Consider the following 9,604-nt stretch of genomic DNA (forward strand, 5'->3'; position numbering starts at 1 on the left):
TCTGGTGCGGGAATTGGACCGAGACCTTCTTCTTTTAGGAGACCTGAACAAAACAGGTCATGAAATTTACAATTCTTGTTTTTTTTATGGAACACTGTAGTATTATAGATGATTAATCCGTGCACATTTTTTATTTCCCTCCATCTTCAGTCAAAATAACTTTCCCTCCCTCTTGCAGCGACTTGTCTTCTCTGATGGCGTGTTTATTGGCATGAGGGTGGGACAATGTCACTTCACATGAGATCACAGCAATAGCAAACCATCCATTCAATTCGAGATGAACAAAACGTGATGAGTCCCGCCCTACATTTTTTCCTGATCGAGAAGCTGTTTCACTCAGATATACGTCACAATAGGAAAGAAAAGACTATCACAACCTCCGTTCATGCAGATGAATGTTAACAATGCAAAATAAAAAATAAAAAAAGTGTTTTTCATGGAAGCACTATGTCAGTATTGTTTCATTAGTTTAGTGATTTGTCGTACACACCTTGACCCCGAACGTGACCTTGATCTTTTGCCATCAGGGAAAGGCCTGGCAGACGCATCTGAATTCATCATTTCCTGTGCCACAAGTTATCAAGGATTAGTATTAAATTCAACAGCAGCTTAATGGTTAATAAATAATTTACAAAATCATTTTACCTGATGCTGATGACCAGCCATGAGCTGATTGAAGGTGTCATTCTGAGGAGGGAAAGCAGCGTGCGGCTGCCCCATCGAAGGCATCATGCCTGGGTAGGGCTGAGAGGTCATAAGACCAAAGCCTTGGACTTGTCCATTCGAAGGTAGACCAACCTGAGCACACAACAGATACAAGCCAAAACGTGACCGTGGATTTATTAAATTACAAAAGAATGTCATCAAAATGAGATTTCAGCTTAAAATGTTGGCTTATGTAGTAATCTACCTGTTGGCGCTGTGATACAGTCATCATATGTTGTTGAAATTGCTGCATCTGACTGGTTGGAGGAAATCCTGGGACGGTCTGCTCAGGAAATCCCCTGCAGAGACAGACGAAAGAAACTTAAAATTCTGCACAAAACTGAGCAGATGATATACTTCGTATCACAGCTCAACATACAGTCAAGGAGATGCTACTTACATAGTAGGTTGAACAGACGGCGTTTCATCCTTCTTGGCTTCATCCCCGGCTTCTGGCTCATCATCATAGTCAAAGCGGTCCAGAAGTGTCTGGAAAAAAAGAGGAGGAAAGAGATCGTCAAAATCTTTAAGCCCACAAGGGATGCACAAAACAACATATTTCCCAAAAAATTAGGTTGGTTTTGGGGTCACCTGACCCAAATCAGACACATTTTTGGGCAAATTGTAATTAAAGCACTGCTACAAAATTATAAACAGTTTTTGGAAGAAAACAAAATTTAAATAAAGAATATATATAAGTCTCTTACGCGCACATTTATTTGATCAAAAATACAGTAATATTGTGAAATATTTCAATTTAAAGCTGCAGTCTGTAAGTTTTGCCTCTTTGTCGCCATCTCTGTTCGAAACCCGCAATTGCAGAATTATCTATTAAATTAGAGATCTACGTGGGATGTGCATCAGCAGGGCTCCTCAGAGCAGATTTGAGGAGAATGTGTGGCTGGTGGATACTGTACAGGTACTTACTTCGGAATCACAGACTGTAGTCAAAATAAGAATTTTCACCAGAAAATGTCATCTGAACAAGTAAGTAACAAATCTGCCACTTTTGTTCTGACCAACTGAGAAAAAAAAGCATTACAATAAATCGCGCTGCCAATGGCGATTCAATCAAATGATCGCTTAGCTCGGATCACGTCAATCCGTACATATTATTATTATTGTTATACTTTGTTCTCAAATTGTTAAAGGGTTAGTTCACCCAAAAATGAAAATAATGTCATTTATTACTCACCCTCATGCCGTTCCACACCCGTAAGACTTTTGTTAATCTTCGTAACACAAATTAAGATATTTTTGTTGAAATCCGATTGCTCCGTGAGGCCTCCATAGCCAGCAATGACATTTCCTCTCTCAAGATCCATTAATGTACTAAAAACATATTTAAATCAGTTCATGTGAGTACAGTGGTTCAATATTAATATTATAAAGTGATGAGAATATTTTTGGTGCACCAAAAAACAAAATAACTTATTTAGTGATGGCCGATTTCAAAAAACTGCTTCAGGAAGCTTCGGAGCGTTATGATTCTTCTGTGTTGAATCATGATCCGGATCACGTGTCAAACCGCCAAACTGCTGAAATCACATGACTTTGGCGCTCCGAAGTGCTGATTCGACACGCTGATTCATAATGCTTCGAAGCTTCCGGAAGCAGCGTTTTGAAATCGGCCATCACTATATAAGTCTATATAAGTTGCACCAAAAATATTCTCGTCGCTTTATAATATTAATATTGAACCACTGTACTCACACGAACTGATTTAAATATGTTTTTAGTACATTTATGGATCTTGAGAGAGGAAATGTCATTGCTGGCTATGCAGGCCTCACAGAGCCATCGGATTTCAACAAAAATATCTTAATTTGCATTCCGAAGATTAACGAAGGTCTTACGGGTGTGGAACGGCTTGAGGGTGAGTAATAAATGACAGAATTTTAATTTTTGGGTGAACTAACCCTTTAATGTTAACAACATCAGCACTGCGTGACCACATGTATTTAGTGTGTATTAGCGTTACCTGTAGATTTCAATTTCTGTACAGTCTAATCTCTAATGGTCCATTTGTCATTCCATACAATCCGCCATTAAAATATGTTTAATTATTCCAGCTGATGTGAGAAAAGGCTATAAATGATCTGCCACCTGCAGCATCCTCACATGCGATATAGCCTACTAGCTGGGACTTGTTCTTTATGTAAACAGATGTGACATAATGATGCAAAGACGAACGGTGGCATGCTCGAATTTCCCACAAAAACCTATCAGCACCACTCGAATTAGGAAACATTATTACAAGCTTACCATTGTGAATCGGGCTAAGGTAAGGAGATAGTTTTGAACACTGGCTGGTAATGTACTTGCTCAAAAAATAATTTTGGATTATTTTTAACCAAAAAAGGTTACGGACTGCAGCTTTAAAATACCCATTTCACATTTTAAAATATATTCAAATAGAATTTATTCCTGTAATGGCAAAGCTGAATTCAGTGCCACGTGATTTTTCAGAAATCATTCTAATATGCTTATTTGGTGCTTGAGAAACATTATTATCAATATTTAAAACAGTATAATATAAACTGCATAATATGTTCATGAAAAAAAACGTGATCAATTTTTTTCAGGATTCTTTAAGGAATATGTTATTCAATGTCACTTTTCAAAACAATTTAATGCTGAATAAAACAATTTCTTTTCCTTTTTTTCTTTAAAAAAAATTACATATATAAAAAAAAAAATATATATATATATATATATATATATATATATATATATATATATATATATATATATATATATATATATATATATATTTTTTTTTTTTTTTTAGAGAGAGACGCATAATTAGTTGGTTGTTGGATGACATGCCCTATGACCCATTCCTACCACTGTGTTTTCAGAAGAGTGTGTTTTTTAAATTCCTAAGTGCAAACTCAAAAACAATTGATCTCCGTTATTTCACCTTGTCAAATGTGGCTTTCTTTTCCACAGGCTGTTGTGTGGGATGGTTGTGCTGATGTGTGAGGGTGGAGGAGGTGGCAGTTGCAGCCTGGGCCTGTAGGTGGAGGTGACTCCTGTTATTGTCCACAGCTGGAGACTGAGGTTTCCCTGGCGGCTGAAAGTTCTGCAGAATCTGCTGAAGCTTCACAAAACAGTGACCATATGAATATCCCAACAGAATTGAAAGATTTTGTTTCTAATTTTTTATGCTAAAAATATCCCAAGGTGTTTATGTGCAAACTGATATGCGGGAAATCCAGGGCATTCATTCCACTAACCTGCTGTCCTTGAGAAGACTGAATTAGTTGAGCAACAGCCGCAAAGGCATCTGAGGTCTGAAGCTGAGGCACAGCTGCTGCGGCCGAGTTTGCCGTCGACACAGGATGAGCCTCCTGTTCCCTCACGGGAGACTGTGGGGATGCTGCAGAAACACATCGATAATGAAATTATTAAATGTTAGTAGGAAAATCTAAAATTACATGTAAAAAGCTAAAAATTGTAATACATGAAAACGCCATGCAAGACATTCCAGATTTTTTTTTTTGATTGATGATGCATCACAGAATCAGAGTTCTGAATAGATTCAATGAAACGGACAGTTTGAATTGATTGCCAGAAATAAATAGAACTTGGCAACTCTAACACAATTTTGATACTGAAGCTTAAATCTGAGACACTATTAAAACGTCTTCACCAGGGGTGTCCAAACTCGGTCCTGGAGGGCCACTGTCCTGCAGAGTTTAGCTCCAACCACAATTAAACACACCTGAACCAGCTAATCAAGGTCTAATCAAGCATATGAGAAACTTTCAGGCAGGTGTGTTGAGGCAAGTTGGAGCTAAACACTGCAGGACAGTGGCCCTCCAGGACCGAGTTTGGACACCACTGGTCTACACTACACAGTCAGTAAGATTTTATTGAAAGATTAACAGATTTACTAAAAGATTAATGATTGTTTGATAGAAGTCTCTTCTGCTCACCAATGCTGCATTTATTTGATCAAAAATGCATTAAAAAAACAGTAATATTGTGAAATATATTACTTTAATTGAAATGTTTTCTATTTTAAGCTGTCACGTGATCCTTCAGAAATCATTCTAATATGCTGATATGATGCTCAAGAAACATTCCTTATTATTACCAATGTTGAAATTAGTGCTGATTAGTATTTTTGTTTAAATCGTGATACAGTTTTTTTTAGAACGCTTTAATAGAAAGTTCAACAGAACAGCATTTATTTGAAATAGAAAGATTTTGTAATATTATAAATGTCTTTACTGTCACTTTCGATCAATTGAATGTTTCCTTGCTGAATAATAAGTATTAATTTCTTTTTAAAAAATCTTGCTGATTCCAAAATATTACTATATATATAAAAAAAATGTGTAAATGCACTGCACAATAAAATAATAAAATAAAACACTCTCATACTTGTGAGCTGCAAAACATGTCTGTATAGCAAAACAAATCTCATACCAAACAAGAAGCACGTTAAAATCATGGCGATATTCACAATGTTACACATCAGTGTCTTACCCGCATCAGGGCCGTTGTCCAATCCCATTGAGCTGCTGGATCCAGCAGCCATGTCCAAGAGAGGCTGGATTACTTCGATCTTAAACACTCCATTTTTCTGCCACAGGTTCAGCACTCTAACTATCTTACTCTGGATGAGGAAGAGAAATATCATAAAGTCAGCATTTGATTCATACCATAAAATGAGGGTACTGAATAAGGAGCTATTTATATATAAAAAAAAAAAAAAAAATTGGCTCTAAAAAATATTCTCACCCGATCTTCTGTGGGACACAAGCATAGATTCTCAAATGTCCCAGCAATGTTTTTGGTGAACCTGGGACCAAACACATCTTTTTCAGCACCAAACTGATGCCGTGACTGTCTCACGATGGAATCCACCACATAGAGCCCTGGAACTTTGTACTCAGGTTTGCACTGTGCACAAAATAGCATTCAGTAAATGAATACAAGCAACAATCATCCAATTCAAATTCAGTTCAGATGGGCACCTACCTTCTTTATGAATTTTTCAACAATTTGAACAACATGCTTGTATAACTGGAAGACACAAACAATTGAGAGAGGATTAAAGGGAAGGTTTTCAAATACATGTTAAAGTATATTTGATTAACATGAGAAATCTCTCAGGTCCCTGCACAAACACACACTTTATCATATTATAACCCAACTGGCATTAGGTATCAGGTGTGATCACTGCACTGCAACATCAAGATCAACTTACTTTAATGGCTTTTATGGCAGATTTGGTGATAGAGATCATCTTGGCCCTTGAAATGGGAGGCTTTGTGTCCATCAAGGAGAACAACTGCAATGAAGCCATAACGTAATGTTAATGCATATTATGACGTCAATAAGGGCTGAAGTATGGAGCATGGAAACTTCCATTACTGGGTAATACAACACTGAAAACTTAACATTGAAGTCAATGAGTGAAAGCAACCTGCACTATAAGATGCACTATACTATATCATTTTTACACTGAACATGAAAAGTACCATGATATTACAGTTTATTGCCATGTCACAGTTTTACGGAAATAAAGAATATTTATACCATGACAGAGTGCAATGTAATTACCATGAATATAGTAATGATTCAGTACAGCAGTATAAAGTAGCATGCTATAACAAACTGATCCAATCCATGTTTTTCTAAGGGATACATTTCAAAATTATACTTGACTTATAAACTATATTCGAAAAATACAACTAGTTTCACTTCTTCTTAAGCTGAACAGCTTTATTAGGAATTAACAGAACAGAAGGCCTTTCCATAATTTATGACACTTCTTACAAACACAGCACCATTGCGTGGTTAAGCATAATTGAATGCCGCATTCAGACTGGCTAAATGCTATACTGAATTTCTTGTGGAAAGGAGTACGTTTTTATTAAAGCTTGTACTTTTACCAAGGTTAAAATACATCCCAATATTCCACCTAACTATGCAGAGATAACTGTAATAAGTAATTTGTACGCTGATGATTTCCCTGGAAAATGTAAACAGTGTGATTTGATGTTGCTTTTTTACAACATTTTTATAGAGTGCAACAGTCAGGTTCTGGAAGTAAAAATCCCATTCATTTTCTCAATAGAGGAACTGACATATGATGTAACTTATTAAGCATTAAAAGTCTTGCCTACTGTGAGCTAAGAGGTTGTTAATTAATGATGCTTTTGTTGAAGCTATCAGCCTGCATTATTTCAACTTATTCTTTAGATAATCATGTAGAATTGCAAAATTCCTGGTGAAAATCTACATTACATTTTGGGCCACTAATTTCACCTTGCAGATGTTTTTTTTTTTTTTTTTTTGGTTCATCGCTTGTAACTCTTTAAAAACCCTATGGGAAATACTTCCAGAACCAAGGTTGCTGAAAAGGTGGGCGGCACTTTTGTACTCTATTTGAGCATCCTGACCAGTTTAGCGACATTGGCTCAAACAATGGCATGGGTTTTGGGGCGGGACTAACAATTTGGCTGACCAATAACACAGTGTGAGGGAAAACTTGTTTGAAAACAATCATTGTTTTTGCAGTTCAGTTTGATAATGTGTTTGGTGCACAAATTACACACTTCACCTATAAAAATAAACACTTTTATCTAAAACTTTACATATAAATTACCGTCCACATTTACATAAATGACCATGTTGAACAATAGGCGGAGATCAGACTTCTTAAAGGTACAGTAACGTAAACAATTTTTAAAAAGCCAAAAAAAAAAAAAGATAGAAAATTGTCGTTTACAACTATATTTTCACTGTTTTCAGTATAAAAACTTCATGGGCATTAATAAAAAGCTGTTAAATGTCGAATACGGTCCATTAAGAATAGTTCTGTCTTTGGTGGGACACAGTTTTGTACAATTTAACCATTTCCGCCCCCAATTGTTTATCTCGACCATCAGCGAGCAATATAAAGTTATTAAAAGAATGAACTGTGGTAGGTTATGGGTCTTCCCTGAATGAACTCATGGCAGAGGAGCACACAGACACCGTGCGCAGACTGTAAACAACATGAGCACTAGTTTGTGTGGCATCTCATAACTTTAGCACAGATGTATATTCGTACGTGTTAGATCCGGAGTACAAAAAGCAGAGACTAACATGCAAAGTGACCAACTGCAGATCACGCTGTCTATTATGATTATTAGGACTGTTATTATGGCGTTCAAAGTATCGTAACACACAGATCTAAGCATTTACACTAAAATTTACGAAAGGGCGGTTTCATATGATATGCTACATCCAACCTGGAAGCATTTAACTGCGCATTTTAAACACTGAGGCCTTCATTTGGCTTGGGCCGTTGCAACACATTGAACGCTTGTGCTCATCAAACCGCCATTTTACTGCCGTTTCATCTTACTGAACACACACACCTCATGGTTAAAAGCGTTGACGGCATCCATGGTGTCCCGTCTCTGCTTTGCAGTCACTTTCTCCGGTAAAATCAAAAATATGTGTGGTACTGTCCTCCAACAGGCCGCCCCAACATGTCCGCCCCTGGCAGCAGACAGACAGCTCGGACTCGGAGTCGGCGCGGTGCTCGCGGTGCAGGATGGGATTGGAAAACGGTTGTTGCGAAGAACGGCCACCAGATGACGCTGAAAACACGCATGAAAAATCTAAAGTCGGATCGCATTCATTTTTGTACCGCTTGATTTTATAATAATACAAATATCTTATCATAGATGTAGCAGCATTAGTTAAAATTTAATTAATAAAAAACATAAATATACAAAAATGCCTTTAAGACCAAACACTGAAATTTTATTGGCATGGTAAATACAAATTCATAAACAAGTATACAACATATAAGAATAATTTCCAGGATATTTATTATACCAGATGAAGTTAAATCCAATGAGAACTACTGATGTAGATTAAATGCTTATTAAATGTAGACACTGCCATAATTCTAATGTAAACAATTGTGCATTCGTCATAAAAATATTTTTCAACATTTATTATAGGCTACCAGTGATACAAAAGACATGTTAAAGATGAAAATGATCTTAAATTAGCTTAAATAACCCTATATGGCCTACAATAAAATATGAACATTGACCAATCAGCATCGCAGATATCACTGCACAACACCCTTTGCAATTAGCAACCTAACCAATATAGGCCTACTGTTTAGAACTGTCCCAAGTATTATGCATTTCATGCATGTTGTTTATTTATTGAAGTATGAGTGATCCCTGCTGGCGTAATTTTGAGGCTACGCCCTTTCCAGGTCGAGGAAACAGGAAAGTCTTCCTATGTGGAAGACAGGTTGATATATGCGTGTGGAAGCCCACAGTTTACGAAGTGCAGAGGGATTATTATTAAAAGTTTTCTGTTTCAGGCATTTATTATTAAAGTTTTCTGTTTCAGATGTGGTGCTTGTCGAGTTATACATGTTCGAGTTGAATAAGGCGCTGTGCATATGAACAACTGCTGTTAAAGTTTTGTAATTGTTTTGTAAAAAAATGTTTTCATGCCAACCAGATCAAGTGAGTTCTTTACAAATGGACATATAATTGCTTTTCATAATAATGTGATGTTTGTATAGATTTAAATAATGTTATTTTTGCATTATAATTTATATAATTAAAATGTAAGTAAGCGTTTTGGCTGGGTATCAAATGTAAATGAAAAATGTATGAACAGTAAACGGGGCTGGGCCGTTTCTGGCGCGCTGTGCGCATTTGCGACGGCCCGATATTTGATTCCGGCAGCGTCGCCATGGTAACGGCTGATTCGGGCCGGGCAGTGAGTGCACCAGCAGGCATCCGGCCCGATCGCAGCAGAAAGAAACCATAGACAGTAAAAGAAATGGACACAGCGACCCCATTGGAACTCAATTGAGACAAGTGAAGCCCATTTTTAGCGATTTTTAGCACTTCCGTTT

The sequence above is a fragment of the Megalobrama amblycephala genome, linkage group LG2 (genome assembly GCF_018812025.1).
Source record: "Megalobrama amblycephala isolate DHTTF-2021 linkage group LG2, ASM1881202v1, whole genome shotgun sequence".
Lineage (NCBI taxonomy): Eukaryota > Metazoa > Chordata > Actinopteri > Cypriniformes > Xenocyprididae > Megalobrama > Megalobrama amblycephala.